This window comes from Maylandia zebra, linkage group LG22 (assembly GCF_041146795.1).
Source record: "Maylandia zebra isolate NMK-2024a linkage group LG22, Mzebra_GT3a, whole genome shotgun sequence".
Taxonomy (NCBI): Eukaryota; Metazoa; Chordata; class Actinopteri; order Cichliformes; family Cichlidae; genus Maylandia; species Maylandia zebra.
The window spans coordinates 32,334,380-32,352,123 of record NC_135187.1 but is presented as its reverse complement, the minus strand read 5'-3'; the positions used below and the strand labels follow the sequence as shown (position 1 = coordinate 32,352,123).

At 42.6% G+C, this 17,744-nt stretch overlaps 1 protein-coding gene across 2 annotated transcripts in view; it reads right to left on the bottom strand.

The window, feature by feature from the left end:
• Positions 1-7,881: 7,881 nt before the first annotated feature.
• Positions 7,882-17,744, bottom strand: part of fndc5b (fibronectin type III domain containing 5b) — a 40,386-nt gene continuing 30,523 nt past the window's right edge. Inside the window, exons 6-7 of one of the 2 annotated variants that reach the window (XM_014412683.3) lie at positions 15,993-16,343; positions 7,882-8,466 (exon numbers count right to left, since the gene is read on the bottom strand). The gene's annotated coding sequence lies outside the window, so the exon portion shown is untranslated. Of the gene's footprint in view, positions 16,344-17,744 lie in introns of both variants that reach the window. The other variant, XM_014412681.3, reaches the window with a different exon arrangement.

Here is a 17,744-nt window from a genome sequence, read left to right as displayed (position 1 = left end):
TGCTTCTGCCGTGGCCTGGTGGACAAGAAATTGGTTAAGGGTTCCCCGAGCTTTCACGCCCCTCATGTTCTTCATGTGCCCACCATTAGAAGCATGCCTATGGAAAAAGTGCGCCGGCACACAGTGCAGTGCGCTTTAAAGGTGTTATCGTGCACTTTTCCAGCCAGGTGTTTTCCTTTTCCCATTCCTCCCAGTACTTTTGCAGCCTTTTTTTCTTTCTGTGAAGGGAACAAGCATTTCTGCTCTAATGCTGGGCTTACACTGTGCGATTTTTGGCCCATTTTGAGACGATTTTTGAGTCATGCGACCGATAAGATAAGATAAGATAAGATAAGATAACCTTTATTAGTCCCACACGTGGGAAATTTGTTTTGTCACAGCAGGAAGTGGACAGTGCAAAAGTTATGACGCAAAAATTAGAATACAATAAGAATAAATACAGTACACAGCTGTACAGAATAGAATAAAATAATATACTATATACAGTAGAATAAAATAGAATAAAAATATACAATAAGATAAAAATAGAATACGAATGCTATATACAACTGAGTAAAAATACAACGATGCCAGAAAAGATTATTGCACTTAGTGTTATTGCACATGTGTGGATGTGTGTGTTTGTTCAGTTAAAGTCTTTGTTGTGGAGTCTGACAGCAGTGGGGAGGAAAGACCTGCGAAATCTCTCCGTCCCACACCGTGGGTGCCGCAGTCTCCCACTGAAGGAGCTGCTCAGTGCTGTCACAGTCTGCTGCATGGGGTGGGAGATGTTGTCCAACAGGGATGACAGCTTAGCCGCCATTCTCCTGTCACTCACCACCTCCACTGGGTCCAGAGGGCATCCTAGAACAGAGCTGGCCCTTCGGATCACCCTGTTCAGTCTCTTCCTGTCCCCAGCAGAGATGCTGCCGCCCCAGCAGACCACACCATAAAAGATAGCAGAAGCCACCACAGAGTCATAGAAGGTCTTCAGGAGTGGGCCCTCCACCCCAAACGACCTGAGTCTCCGCAGCAGGTACAGCCTGCTCTGCCCTTTCCTGTAGAGGGCGTCTGAGTTATGAGTCCAGTCCAGTCTGTTGTTCAGATGAACACCAAGGTACCTGTAGCTGTCCACAGCCTCAATGTCCATACCTTGGATGTTCAGTGGTTGCAGTGGAGAATGCTTGTGCCTGCGGAAGTCTACCACCAGCTCCTTGGTTTTACTGGCACTGATCTGGAGGTAGTTCAGCTGGCACCAGTCCACAAAGTCTTGAGTCAGTCCTCTGTACTCCTTGTCGTCCCCATCAGTGATGAGGCCGACTATTGCAGAGTCATCAGAGAACTTCTGCAGGAAGCACTGGGTGGAATTGTGGGAGAAGTCTGCAGTGTAGATGGTGAAGAGGAACGGAGCCAGAACCGTTCCCTGTGGGGCCCCCGTACTGCAGACGACCCTGTCCGACACACAGCCCTGAGTCCTCACATACTGTGGTCAGTCGGTGAGGTAGTCCAAAATCCAGGTAGTGAGGTGATGGTCCACTCCAGAGTTCTCCAGCTTGTCCTTCAGAACCGAGGGAAGAATGGTGTTGAAGGCACTGGAGAAATCAAAGAACATGATTCTCACAGTGCTCCCAGCGGTCTCCAGGTGAGAGAGGGAACGATGTAGGAGGTGAATGACGGCATCATCCGCTCCAATGCCAGGCTGGTAGGCAAACTGAAGTGGGTCCAGTGATGAGCTTGTTAGGCGCCGAAGCTGAGCCAGGACCAACCGCTCCAGGGTCTTCATCAGGTGGGATGTCAGAGCCACCGGCCTGTAGCTGTTGAGGTCCTTCGGGCGATTTGGTGATCGGCCCGATTTTGGCCTTCATCGTGCATCGTTTAGTATACGTGGGGTAACGAGAAGCGGCTGTGGTGACACAGCCGCTCACACTGCTCACGCGCAAACACGTAAATGTCGGTGAAAAAGACAGCGCAGCACGGCAGTGCAGCGTGTGATCTGGACACAAGCGATGGAGGCACAACTTGTAGAACTTTGGAAAGCTCATCCGAGCCTTTTCGATGTGGCATCACAAAATTATCACGACCACAACAACCGTGAAAATAGTTGGATCTACATTGCTGCTCAATCACAGCTGCCTGATCAATGTTTTTCATTAGCAATTTAGCAAAGTTGATGGTGGTGGTGTGCATGTCTGTGTGAGTGAAAGACAGAGAGGGAGAGAGCGAGCGACAGATTTTCTGTTATAACCTTCATTTTATGGAGGCACAGTGTGAGCACTCAGGTCGCATCAGAGCATCGGGCGGTATAGTGTGAGACCCTGCATCGTGGCCTATGAACTTCTAACCCCTGCGAGTCAATCATACAGTTTGAGCAGGAGCTGAATAACGTGACTGAAAAAATGAGATGAGCGGTAATCTGAATTGTCATACTCGAATTGTCATAAGTGTGCTGTCAGCTCATTGGTCACAAAGCAGGAGAGGGGCTGGGAATTATGTTTTCAAACAAAGCGTTAATTCCATTAAAAGTTATAGACTACTTTTGATTCTCACTGTATTACGGGACAAAGTGCGTCCCTTATAAGCTCAATACGGGACGTGTACTTTTGTTTCTAAATACGGGACGATTCCGTTTTTTAAGGGACGGTTGGCAACCCTAGTTAGAAGTTAGCAGGAAGCTAGCGGAAGTTAGCTCACTAGTTTCGCTAGTTACCTAAGCATGATATTGCATGTTCTGACTGAGAGATTTCTGAAAAAAATCCAACGTACAGCTCTGCTATCGCTTCCAACATAAATGAAGACAGGAAACTAAACAGCAGTGACGTTTGTAGGGTTACTGAAGTTGGGCTAGCTACTGAAGTTGGGCTAGCTGGTATATAATGATGTGCTACGTGATCGCTAGCGACACAGCTATGTTAGCATAACATAAACAGTGAAGCTGGAGGACGAACACTAACACTTTTCCACTTATAAAAGTTAACGTGAAGGTTCCTCATGGTTAGAGACAAATGCAATCGCATGGAAGGATGCTGTAAACGGACCAAGCTTCAGTCAGGAGAACAACTGAGATAATCCATCCACAATACGAGGTTAGTCTTTAATATACTGCAACAACATGGGAATAGAGCAGCTGCCAGAGAATTCAACATTAATGAATCAATGGTACAGAAGTGAAGGAAGCAAGAAGAATGAGTTTAATAAAGTTTGATTTATCTGACTGCTTTGTTTCGCTTAATGTGCCCTATAATCCTGTGCACCTTATGGTCCGAAAAATACGTACTGCACACTGCAGTTTAATGTTGCAAAGCACCTCTTTTTAACTTCAGTGGATATTATACATGGTTATGCTCAGGATATGTCAGCCCATTTCTACTGGAAATGCCTTTTGGTTAAACTTTCAGCAAGGAATTTGCATTTGCACTGTTAAATTTTTATAAAGCTTTAATGTACATAAAAACCAGCTTCTTGATTAAGTGAAAATAAATGGAAGGTTGTCTTTTTGCGCTAGTAATGTTGTGGAGTTGTATTTTGTCTCGCATCAATTATATCGTCAGTTATATCGTTATCGCAAATTTTCAAATATATATCGTGATAAATATTTTTGGCCATATCGCCCTGCTCTAGTTGGAACACACCCTCCGGTCCCCCTTCTTAAAGATGGGGACCACCACCCCGGTCTGCCAGTCCACAGGTACTGCCCCTGATCTCCACGCAACATTGCAGAGGCGTGTCAACCAGGACAGCCCTACAACGTCCAGAGCCTTCAGGAACTCGGGGCGGACCTCATCAACACCAGGGGCTCTGCCACCAAGGAGTTGTTTAACTGCCTCAGTGACCTCGCCCCCGGAAATTGGCGGGTCATTCCCCTCATCCCCAGACTCTGCTTCCTCCTCGGAAGACGTGTCAGTGGGATTAAGGAGGTCCTTGAAGTATTCCTTCCACCGCCTGACAATTTTCTCAGTCGACGTCAGCAGCGCTCCGCCAGCACTTTACACAGTGCAGGTAGAGCACCGCTTTCCCCTCCTGAGACGCCTGACGGTTTGCCAGAATCTCTTCGAGGCAGTCCGAAAGTCTTTTTCCATGGCCTCTCCGAACTCCTCCCACACCCGAGTTTTTGCTTCAGCCACTGCCCGAGCCGCATTCCGCTTGGCCTGTCCGATACCTGTCGGCTGCCTCCGGAGTCCCACAGGCTAACCAAGCCCGATAGGACTCCTTCTTCAGCCTGGTGGCTCCCTTCACCTCTGGTGTCCACCATTTGGTTCGGGGATTACCACCACGGCAGGCACCAACCACCTAGCGGCCGCAGCTCAATGCAGCAGCTTCGGCAATGGAGACGCTGAACATGGTCCATTCGGACTCAATGTCCCCAGTCTCCCTCGGAATGCTGTTGAAGCTCTGCCGGAGGTGTGCGTTAAAGATCTCGCGGACTGGGGCCTCTGCTAGACGTTCCTAGCACACCCTCACTATGTGTTTAGGTGCACCAGGTCTGTCGAGCGTCCTCCCCTGCCACCTGATCCAACTCACCACCAGGTGGTGATCAGTTGATAGCTCAGCCCCTCTCTTTACCCGAGTGTCCAGAACATATGGTCGCAGGTCTGGTGATACGATTACAAAATCGATCATCGACCTACGGCCTAGAGCGTCCTGGTGCCACGTGCACTTATGGACACTCTTATGTTCGAACAGGGTGTTCGTTATGGCCAAACTGTGATTAGCACAGAAGTCCAATAACAAAGCACCGCTCGGGTTCAGATCAGGGAGGCCGTTCCTCCCAATCACGCCCCTCCAGGTCTCGCTGTCGTTACCCACGTGAGCATTGAAGTCTCCCAGCAGGACAACAGAGTCTCCAGGTGGAGCACCTTCCAGCACCCCCCCCCCCTCCCCAGGGACTCTAAGAAGGCTGGGTACTCCGAACTGCCACTCGGCGCGTAAGCGCAGGACCCGTTCCCCGACCCTAAGGTGCAGGGAACAAACCCTCTCATCCACCGGGAAAAACCCCAACGTACCGGCAGCAAGCCGAGGGGATATTAAAATACCCACCCCAGCCCGCCGCCTCTCACCAGGGGCAACTCCAGACTGAGACAGAGTCCAGCCCCTCTCCAGGAGACTGGTTCCAGAGCCCAAGCCATGCGTAGAAGTGAGCCCGACTATATCTAGCCGGTACCTCTCAACCTCACGCACTAACTCAGGCTCCTTTCCCAGCAGAGAGGTGACATTCCATGTCTCTATTGCCAGTCTTGGCAGCTGGGGGTCAGTCCGCCAGGGCCTCCGCTCCTGGCCGCCACCCGGCACACAATGCACCCGACCCCTATGGCGCCTCCTGCGGGTGGTGGGCCTGCGGGAGGATGGGCCCATGTCTCCTCTTCAGGCTGTGCCCGGCCGGGCCCCATGGACTAAGGCCCGGCCACCAGACCCTCCCTGGGCCTGGCTCCAGAGCGGGGCCCCAGTAACCCTATCCCGGGCAGGGTAAACTGTTCCCTCGATATTCTTTTCATAAGGGTCTTCTGAATCGCTCGTTGTCTGGTCCCTCACCCAGGACCAATTTGCCATGGGAGACCCTACCAGGGGGCAAAAGCCCCCCCAGACAACATGGCCCCTGGGATCCCTGGGACACACAAACCCCTCCACCACGATAAGGTAGCGATTCAAGGAGGAGCATATGTCTCCCCTATAAAACTAAATAAATTTGATCCTAATATATTGGACACATGTTATATGCAGGGGTGCACATAAGTGGTCCGCAGGTGCGCATTCGCTGTCAAAATAAAAGACGCGCACCAGATAAGAAGATGCAACGCGCGTTGCAACAGTAAAACATATTAATTTTAAAAAAAGTTTAAAAATAGTTTAAAACCTTTTAAAAATAGCTAAAGCTATCAAAGGATTGTGAAGAAACAATCACCTTGACTTTATGTCCCAAAAAAAAATCAGAGCATTCTCATTCCCATTACGTAACATACCGACCTGAGGCGTCTCATAGTAACGAGAAAGGTACCCTTCGGCGTCTTTATAACATGCTCGGAATTCTCAGTTGAATCCAATAGAATGCCACTCACGGTAGTAACACACGCTCCAGCCGTCCATTCCAGCCCTAACCCCAACCTTAACCATAACCTTAAGCCTATCAGACGGTGTTTTCCAAAGTTATTCACAATCAGAACATAAAACACATTTACACGTATAAATGGCTCTCATGCCTTCGAACACGTAACATACTGACGATTTGTCACATAGCGTCGGTATGTGTTGGGATGAGAACCTGTTGAAAAAAATCTGTGTATGATGTTGCTGAGAAATCAACTGAAACTGAACAGGGCCAGGCTGTACTTTGATGTAATACCACAAGATGGTGCAATGAGCCACTTCAAGTTCAACGATGATCCCGGCAAAGTGGCTTGAGGTAACGGGTGGAAACCTAAAAGAAGTATGAAATGTTAAATCCAGTATGCATCTCACTACATTGCTGGCAAAATGCTGCCCCGTAAGGGTGAAAGCTTAAATTTATGGACTGTTTAAAAAAAAAAAAAAAAAAAAAAATCCCCAAAACAGTACCTTTTTTAAGCATTTGTTAGTCTTTCCCTCTCCAAGTGCGAAAAAACTGCCGGGTAATAATATATTTCAACATCTTTGCATTGACGTATTTTTTAAATTTATGTTATACACTTAATGAGATTAACTTAGACTAATTTGGTACAAACCTGGGGCCAGGCACAGTGGATACTGGGGATTATTTCACTCTGCTGCTGTCAAGGATGGAGCTCAGGATAGAAGACTGTCACATCTACTTTTCAACTTAGTCACAAAATAAATCACAGTGCATCCAACAGCTTCTTCTCTCACAGAGGAGGAAACAAGCTTTGAACTTCGGAGGCAAAAAAAATGAAGCTTGTTTAAATTTAAATATGTTAAATCCAGAAAATTATTTCTTAACTATGTCATATTCTGCTTTTCAGCCTTACTGCGAAAAGTGGCAGCAGCTTAGAATCCATGATGTCTCGGTATTGATGGCTCCACTTTTCTAGTGCTGGTGATGGCTAGTGTTAGGCTTGGTTCAATACCTTTTTCTTCTTCACAGCATGAATACAAGCAAGTAAAAGCGGCAGGGCTTCTTACTGAATAGAGTGCCCTTTTTAAACTGAATTGCATCAGAATTTTGACGTCTCAAAATGCTAAAAATGATATATATGTATATATACACACATATATATATATATGTGTGTGTGTGTGTGTGTGTGTGTGTGTGTGTGTGTGTGTGTATAAAACTTTAATAGTTTTCCTTAATTTGTGTCATGGAATGCATGGTTTCCATGGAATCCAAAACAACCAAGTCTGACTGTGAGCACAGAAGCCCCACCCACCTGCTCTTTAAACCTTTTGTTTGGAAGAGCAGCCAGTCACAAGAAAGTTGGCCTGGGAGAAAGTACTGTTACTAAAATGCTTTGTTTCGGACAGAGGTTGGGCTAAGGCCTAGTCCCAGGTCAATAAGGATTATTTTAAACTGTGTGATTCATGCTAAGCTACTGTAGTAGATCCAAGAATAAAATAAGGGCACTCAAAAATAGCTACATGACCAGTGGGATGCTTGTTTCATTTCTTTTACTTCCCAAATATCCGTATTCCACTACTGCACTGGTTCTGTCAAAATGTCTTCCTGTCTAAATGGAGTTCTTTCTCCCCACTTTCACCAAGAACTCTATACTGTAAGGTAAAGGCCCTACAATATTAAAGGGTCTCAAGAGGATTGTTATTTTGGACTGGAGGTATATACAGTGATAAATAAAATAAATAAAAGTGAACTGATCAAGTGAATGAATCAAAAGCTGTAAATAGTTACCATTTTGTATAAACGTATAATTATTACAGATGTACAGCGAGTGCAGCAAACAAGATGACACATACATGGTGCTTTGAAAATATTTTATTTCTTTTCCGTGTTGATACATAATTAGACATTTATATTTTCATAGAAATAGTATATTTATATATATATATATATATATATATATATACCATGGGTGTGAACAATAGCAGAGTCATGCTAGCCCTCATGAACAGGTTTTATCCCATTAACATCAAAATAGTTCAACAGACATGGTGTACATAAAACACAGACTCACATTATTCTGCTGTAAATCCATGCTTCTTGGTTATTTGCTTTGACATAATGAACAATATATGCCATAAGTAAACGGCCCTATTCTTCTCTACACTATGTAGGGCCTTATTCAAGGTTCTCAGTATTCAGTCATCCAGTCTACAGTACAGGCAAACAAGTGGGAATTGGCTCTTTTTTAGCCATAGGCTTCGGGTTGAAGATGAACAGGAGTTGGATTTAAGGCCGGGGTTACTGAGAAGCTCACAGATATTCATCATGTCACAATGATTTAAATTACATAGTTATATCTGGGTTTATGACGTACAAAGGAGGGAGGCTGCGAGTGTGAATGAGCACTTAAAAGTCCTCTGCTGCAAGTATAGCTGCTTTCAGGACACCTATGGACACAAAAAGAACTGGTGAGTGGATCGGATGCTGTTTGGCCAATGTGATAAGTTGTCAGATTTTCTGTGGTGCAATTGTTTTTTTGTTTTTTTACAATTTCGGTAGAGCAGTTTCTGTCCATGATGACACATTCAAATCCAAATTGAGACTCTTGTCACGCTGCAAACAAAAGACACCCCTGTTAAGATTCAAACATGTCGCCGTGACTGAAATCGGAGGTTCGATTCAGCGAACTCTATCGGGTATAATGATCTTTCCTGCCCCTCTGCGTCTGTCACTCATGAGCCTATTCCCTCTGATTCTCTGACTCATCCTCCCCTCTGTGTGTGTGCCTCACTCGGTCTCTGTCTTTAGGTCTCTCTCCCAATCTCGAGCTTCATATTTGCACATGCCTCATTGGACGTTCACCTTGAGCAGCTGTTCAGTGGCTTCCTGCAGCCTCAGATAGACAGAGACTGAGCTGTTTGGGACAGGCCTACCTTCTGCTGCTTCTCTCCCCATGTGTCAGTTTGGACTGCAGCCAGTTGGAGAATAGACGTGGTGGATGAGTGAGTGTGCTTCTATGTGTGCTTGGATTCGACCGCTATGAAAATGACCACTTCAGCTTCGGTATCTGCACAGTCACTAAGTATATTTGTACTTTTATCACACTCAGATTACATTTAGTGTTTACCCCTGTGCACCCTGATTAGGGGAAAGTTCCCACGTCACGTACGTGACATGAATATCAAACAGTCAGTACTTTCAAATAGCTTAATTCTTTATTTCTTCATGAGTCAAAACTAATATCAATTTGGATCTGTGCATTCAAAATAAAAGAAGGATTTCATCATATTTTTGGACATTTATGGTTTCATTTGCAGTAATAGCTGCTCGTAAATGGAATAAAAAAATGTCATTATGTCAAATTAATCTAATGTTAAAATCAAGTATTGTTAAAAGTTTCAGTTTTTTTCTCAATGATCACAAAGAGGAACGTATTACAAGTGAAATAAAAAAGCGATGTTAAAAAGAAGAGCAGATTTAGATTTGTTTAATTTGCATTATAATAGTTTTTGTCAGTTTTGCTATTTTGTCAAACAGTATAAAAGATGGGCGTAGCTTCCCAGGTCTGAAAAGTAAAGCCAATACGACATGCCTTAAATATTTGCTTTGTTTAATGGCCATCGGGGGGGGGACACCAAAAAAGACTCCTGGTCCCATCGAGCTTGACCTCTGGACATGTTCTCTGCTGTGCTTGTGGTTACTCATTTTGGGCCATAATGAACAAAAACAAGGTCATTTTTATAAATCTTGTTTCAGAGTATGTTCATTGGCTAATAACTTGTCAACAATAAGCTGGCCAATGAGCATGCAGTTTCACAGTCAGACCTGCTTCTTTCTCACCATAGCTGGTTTCAAAACACCAAGACTGCAATGAAAATGCTCAGTAGAAGAAGGGACTTTGCAAATCAATGCGTGACATTACAGTATGTCCACATTTTATATTCTATGTTTCCTTGGGGTCTAGTCTGTAGACAAGATGATGCTCTCATGTTTAAGCTCGCCTACAAACCTCACTGGTACTTAATTACTTCTACCAGAGCTGTAGCACTAGTTTTCGAGTAAAATTGGGGATATGTGCAGTGATCTGGGGCTGACTGCACCAGCTGGTTTTTACAAAGCCTGATCTTATCTCGGTGCACATACTGCCTTGCTTAGGAGAGGGTGAATCAAATGAAAAGCACATCAAGTGGGCACCAACTTAATTATTGATGACTTTAGAGAGGATTCACCTGTGTTAGCCTGGTTTGTTCAACATAGAAAGCAGTGTGCTGACTGGAATATGGCCCAACACTGTCTTGGGATCTTGAAAACAAGGTGACTGGACTTCTTCAGTTCTAAAACCAATCATTAGTTTAGCTTAACCCGTTGAACCCTAGTGCCCCTGATACCAGGGTCAGAGGGTTTCACAGGCTGTGCCACTAGGTCTGTCATTTAGATATAGACATGTATGACATCAGAATCTCAGCTAAACGCTCACAAAATCATTTTGATTACCACCAATCAGTTTAAACAAGAAACAATTAAAGAGCAGGTAAATAACTTCTGCGAAAGATGTTAACACAAAGCGCAGATTCCTCCGTTCACATGACGGCATGTACACGGACAAACAATGTTTTACTTCAGCAGAATCAATCTTTCCACAGAATGTCTTAGAGAAAATATTAGAATAATAGAGAGGTCTACAAGCATGGTCAGGTTACCACCAGCACAACAGGAATATCCTTCCTGTCCTCTTTTTTGCAGTTTTAGCAGACCTTTTAAAAAAGATGTCAAATGGGAAACAAGAGGGCTTTTTAAAAATACTTCCAGATTTGCTGACTGAAACCTTTCTCTGCTTTCCTCTTTGTCCACATGTGCAGACAGAGCAACAACAGCAAGTCTAACACAAGTTTCTAAAAGACCAGCTACACTGCTCTTTGAAAAAGCCTGACATTCACTTCCCTGGAGTCTATTTTGTTTGACATGCTTGTTCTTTAATTCTGCTGTGCTCTACAGTGCTGGTCATGGTGCCCTACTTCTGTCATCGCCTCAAGTATCATATGCTCCCCAAAATCACCAGTCTTCTCTTTGAATGTTTGCCTTTGTACCACTTAATTTCGTTTCTTTAATGTCAGACAGTTTGTCCCTATACTCTACTAAATTATTATTCATTCGAAGTAATTTCTTAAATCCCTCTGCTCTGTAGACACGCTTGTTTTACATCAATATAGTTTAAGAAACTGATATGTGAACGAATTTGTTGATTTTTTTTATCTTCATCCCACATTAAAGAGTAACCAATGTTTCAATGCTTTCTGTGATCAAAAGTGTAAAGCCTAATGCCTCAGTATCACAGGCATATAAATTAAACACCAAAGATCAGCAAAGACGAGATTTTATAGCTGCTGTTAAATTACTTTTGTGGATTTTTCCTTCTTTCATTTGGAACACCTTTCCAATGTGCATTCAATAAACCTTTCCTCTGTTGAGCTACACTTGTCTTCCCTGTACAACCATTTGATATTATTGTTAATTATTTTGAACCATTCTGCAAATTTAGATGACAACGGTTTCTCATTCAAGAGTGACCAGTTCACTGGATTCTAACCAGTGGCTGCTGAGTTTGGCTCCTGAAAAACAGCGAATGCTAGCATACAACATTTGCTATAGCTATCAAGCTAATGAAGCTAAAGTTAGCTCCAATTAAAACCTTGCCTTGAAGGCTATAGTATTACCAACTTAGTGACTTTGTCGCTATATTTAGTGAGTTTTCAGACCCCATTAGCGACATTTTTTCTAAAAAGCAACTAGCAACAAATCTGGCGACTTTTGCTGGCGTTATTAGGAAGACTAATGACGATTTTTTGACGTGAAAGCACGTATCGATCTTACTCTCAACAAGCAGTGGGTGCTGCCGTGGGCACCGTGCCTTTGGCAGCAGGTAGTCCTCATACAGGAGTCACCCCCATCTGCTGTCAGAGCAGGACATGTTCACCCCTACACGTCCAAACTGCAAATGAATCACACATGAGCGAAGCCGCTGCTCTCGCCATGACTGTAATGCAGTCAGTTCTTCTTTAACTGTTACTTTTTGTGGATCACAAAACTACTTAAAAACACACACACAAAAGAAGTAACTCTGCCAGAGTCACTTTTGACTGGTCCCAAGCCTGGATAAAGGAGGAGGGTTGGATTTGGGACATTAAAAAAACAATAATTGCTAAAAGAAATTTAATTTGTAGTTCTAAATATATTCTAAATGTATTTAGGATGTTTTTTTTGTTTTTTTTTTTACTAATTTTATGTCTCTTCCACGATGTTATTTCTCTCTCCTATGGCTCAGTTACAATTACATGAGCATGACCAATTATGCAATTAGGCGATGATGTCATTTAGCGACTTCTAGCAACTTTTAGGACCACCAGTAGCAATTTTCCTTACTGAGGAGTTGGCAACACTGGCTATATGCCTATACTGTTTTCATGCCTAAAGACTTGTGGTTTTCAGAGGACTGGTCTGGTATATACTAGAAGTTATATAGTATTAATAAAGAAATATTAAAGGCCTTACTATTACATTCAAACCATTCTCACATCAAAAGACAAAAAGGCTTTAAGGATAAAGACTAACCAATGTGCTTGGTACGTTTAGCGGCTGGTGCTGTTCACTCAAATCCAATAAAGAGTGCAGGCTAGCTAATTAGCAACTATGAAATGCTAGCATCCACAATGTCAGAAATGCTGCATAAACACAATGCTGGTTTAGAATAGGACTGTCTAGTTAGCTAGTTAACCAGACATGCTAACAGTTATTAGAGTAAATACATTTTTTTGTTTGTTTGTTTTAGAAAAGCCCCAAACTGTGTAAAAAGTGCTTCTTAAGCTATACTTAAATGTGCTTATCAGTGAAAAATTCCTCTACTTATCTTATTTTTCCCTTTCCTCAAGAGTTCTCCTTCACTGAATCTCTCATTTTCTTCCTCCCTTTAGTCTATTTTTTTTTCACTTGTTTACCAGGTAAAGTGTCCATCTCAGCCAGTCTGAGACAAAAAGGTGATAAATGGGCAGAAGAGCAAGCGAGGGATAGGCAGTGGGCCGGCGCCGAATGAATGAGAGAGAGCAGAGCTGATGCCAAGAGGGAGAAGGCAGCTAACGGGAGCCTGAAAGTGGATATAATGAGAATCAGGGGAGAGGAAAGAAGAGCGAGGACGAGACTGGTGAAGGGTAGAAACAAGGAAGGGTGATGTGATATATGAGGAAAAGAGTATTGTGACAGAGGGATTGAAAGTGAGGGTGAAGTCATAAATGGGGGAGAATGTAGGTGGATAAAGGTGGCTGGGGACAGAGGAAGAAAAAAGAAAGGCCGATAAAGTAGGGAGAGGGTGAAAAATGGATGGCAGGGCGAGGCCTTGTCAGAATTGATTTTGATGAGAACGCAAAGCCCTGCTCTCTCTCAGCACGCGGCAGTATTTAAATCGTATATGTGCGTATACGTGCTCCTTTTTAGCAGCCATCTCAACCAGCGAGGCATTCAGACATTCACTCATTATCTCTAATAAGGATGCAACTCTGCTGAGTTCAGCTTCGCAGCATTTTTCTGTCGACTTTTTGAGGGAACTCAACTAGAGAGCATCGGTGTAAAGGGGCTGCTGTCCAATATATTTGTGCAGATAATACAATATAATTCAACAGGAAACTTTAAAATAAAAAGAAGCCTTTATCTTTAGCCAGATGATGTGTTTCGCTCCTTCTTCTGTATCCCTTGGAATAGTAACACTATGAAAATGTACACTGGATTTCTCATTTATTAATATTGTATCCACATCTGCTTAAAAGCTTAGGTAGCAAATTATGATTTCCCTTGACTTCAAATATAATCTCCATTTGTTTTTGCTTTTGAGAATTAGCTTCTTCTTATTTTACATATATATGTTTTTGTCTGCAAATCCCGAGAAAAGACTAAAACCAACAATCTGTTCGCTAATCTGCCCGCAGCGCTCACTTTTCATCCATCTGCTCCGACTGAAGACATAAACCTTTAGAACTGCCATAAACACATCTACTTTCTGTTTTTAAACATGGAACATCTGGGCAATTATGATTTTTTTTACCCACAAATGTTGCCTAATCAGGAATTAGCAGATTATATATTTTGGGGACTACTTTCAGCTGCTGTTAAGTACACACTGGTGGTAAATGGACTGGTACTTATATAGCAGTGGTCCCCAACCCCTGGGCCACGGACTGGTAATAGTCTGTGAGGCGTTTCGTAATGGGCCACGAGAGTTGAGGCTCAGGTGTGAAATTGATTGTTTTCAGGGTTTTTATCAGTTTTTATCGATATTTTTTATCGTTTTTATCATTAATTCGGTTTCCCTGGGTCTTTTCCAGTGTGTTATGAATAGGGTTATTCATACCCTACGCAAAAAAGGTTGGCGACTGCTATTAAATAGCGCTCTTTTAACTCTGACATCGGTTGTAACCGCAAGCCTCATTCACCCAGTGACTCTTTTTTCTAGATCTTGTTAGACAAGTCTTAGACAAGTGCCTTCATCTAACATTCACGCACACGATGGATGCATATTGCCCAATGTTACTTCAACACACAGACACAGGAATAAACCACCAACCTTCTGATTGGTAGATGACCCGCTCTACCTCCTGAGCCACACCCTCCCCAAAGCTAATTATAAAAGGCTATGGTTAGACATACTTTGTAGCAGGACTAATTGATTGTTGATTTTGGTCTTTTTTTAATGATTTTTTTTTACATGTTAATTAACTCCTTCCTGCATAAAATACCCTGCTGGAATCTTGAGTCGAGGCGGTTGGATCCACCCACTTATACTAGTGTGATACGATCAATACTTTGATTCCGTCATCTAAGTTCAATATGGAGCCCAATAACTTTTTTGGGAAATAAAAAAAAATACTTTAAACACACACTATGAAAAGTGTCTTCCCTTTTTTGTGTTGACTGTCATGTCTATTTTATTCATATCCTATAGCCCATTTTAACAGCAGAAGTTGACCCACGGTGCTTTAGAGACAGGCACATTTACACTCCAGATCTCCAAAAAATTCATTTTGAAAATACATGAAAAGCTGAAGGTTGTGTTTCGTTGTGTTAACTAATTATTACGGAAAGTAAAAATTATGATGATTTAGTGTTTAAAATTTGCAAATTAACGATTCATCTCATAAATCCTGACACACTGCTCTGCCCTACATAAGCTGCCTTCATAGGTCAAGAGTAGCAGTATTAGTATTGGTAATACCTGTTATGTATTAATTGGTATCGGATCAATACAAAAACTTAATCCTTCCGTTGTTGGGCCACATAAAACTGATTAGTTTGGTTGTTACATTAGACATGAATATGAATTTGAACTGTTCAACTGTCAAGAGTATTAAAGATAATGACACATGTTTAAGTTGTATTTTTAGTTATTGTAACAACTGAAAAATACACTTAGTAGCACATAGATTATATCACTATCCAGGTTTTCAGTCATCGTCAGTCAATCAAAGTGGTAACAAATTGGCTGCAACTGTGCACATGCATGGTTTTTCACGTTGTCCTGATCTTTTATCCCCAAATTAACAAGCTGGACTTAAGAGTCCCTTTAAGCGAGAAGGAAAACTCCTAAATCTAACCTTAAAAACAAATAACTGTGCGTTTTTTAATACTTCCGACCCAACAATATAATCATTCCATAATCAGGACTGGGATTGTAAGGGCTAAAACAATCACGACGGGAGAAGCACCAAACAGCAATGTGCTTATCATTGAGACATTGACACAGAGAGACAGGGAGAGAGATGAGCTGCTACACAGAGGGCTGTTATAAAGACAGAAAGGAGGTGATGCAGATGGACAGACATAGAAAAAGAGAAAGTCTTTAGCTTGTTTTGTTGTGTGCCGACTGGTTCCTGGACCAGCTATTCGTGTGTGGCAGTCTGCACTTCTGCCATCTCTGACCGATGATACAAACCTGAAGCTGACATTCATGTTTAATGATCCACTCCTGGGATTGGATGCCACCGATGTGGAGTAACTGGAACATACGGGTTAAGCAGTTCTCGTCAAGAAGAGCTTGACCGACAGCCATTTAATATCTCGTGTCTGCATCAGCCGCGATCCATTTTTGGGTTGCTACAAAAGTGAAAGGAGTTTTATCATCTGGTGTTTCCTCTTTCACTGTTTTGCAGCTTTTCATTTTGCAAGTTCACATTTGTGCCTGTTGTAGCTGCAGAGCTCTCCATTGTGTCAAGAAGAGTTTCTGTAATGGATTATCTGTTCTTGAGTATATTTTCTGAGAATGGCTTTCCGTTGGTTTCAGGATCTGAAAGAAACAGAGTCATTTTACTTAAACACCAAAAGGCTGAAGATTAGTCTGGATGATGTTTGTTTTGTGCCATTTTCAAAATGTACTTTCTTGTGTGGATAATTGCACTCAAAATTTGCTTTTTGCTCGCTTAGAATATGACCCAAGTCACCAATTAGTTAATGAGTTTATGGTCTTAATCACTAGTTTTGGATTTTGCTGAATAGAGCACGATCTTGTTTTTTTTAAATAACTGTCCCCATAACCACTAAAAAAGCAGGGTATGAGTTTAGAGTAAGCCTGTGTTTTTTACTGACAAGTCGCCAACTGATAAAAGTCCAGTATGGCCTTGTCTCTCAGTCAGACCACAGCAAAAGCGTGTCGATGGCTTCATAAAGCAGCCTTGCTTCTTAGTGATTGACAGTGATGGGAATAATAACAAGTAACGGTGTTACTAACGGCATTAATTTTATCAGTAACGAGTAATCGAACTAATTACTATTTCTATTGTTACAACGCTGTTACCGTTACTAACAAGAAAATGCGGTGCGGTCGCGTTACTATTTCCCAACAAACAGACGGCTGAAGCTGTGTTCAGCTTACCGCATCTTAAGTAGCTGTCTACGTAAGTAATCTGGGCGCAACAGCTTTAAGCAGCTGCGCGCGCTCCCGCGGACGGTAATCACTTTTTGGCACAACACCTGGAGCTAAAGGGGCAAAACAATCACATGAGTGCTGCTGTTTCGCTGAGGAAGAATAAAGTAGTCGTGGTAAGCCAATTACATGACCACTTAAAGACAAAGCAACAACAAACAGTTTTTAAATTGTGCTGATAAACCAGAGTCATGATAAACAATATATACGCAGGGTTTTTTCCTCAATAATTTCGTCACATTTACTGTTTAAGTACAGTGCTAACAAGCACTCTCTGCTTATGAGCAAAAAAACAAGAAACAAAACAAAACAAAAAACAGCCCATTCGTGTTGGTGGAACGGGCATGGTTCCTGATTGGCACCATGTTGACCAATCAAAAGATGATATGGTAACATGACATTTGGTTGTTTAGGAAGAGGTGGAAGTTTTAGGAGTGAGAGAGAGAGAGAGAGAGAGAGAGATAGAAAGCAGAAAAAGAGATTTGTAACGTTTAGCGTTTTTGTAGTGTGTAGTTAATGTGTTGTCTTGTGTAGTTAGTGTGTAGTGTTGTGGATAGTTTTGCGTTGTGTGTCACAACAATGACGCGACTGCTGAATGAAAACAAGAGGCGTGATACACCTGCTGCTGTCAGGCCTGCAAGTATCAGGCTGTGATGTTCTCCTTTATAGGGGACAGAGAAAATGAGTTTTTTGGAGTGGCACAAATAATTTGTGTGGCATCTTATTTAATGCAGAACAGCTGATTGTTATGTAAATAGTTTGAAA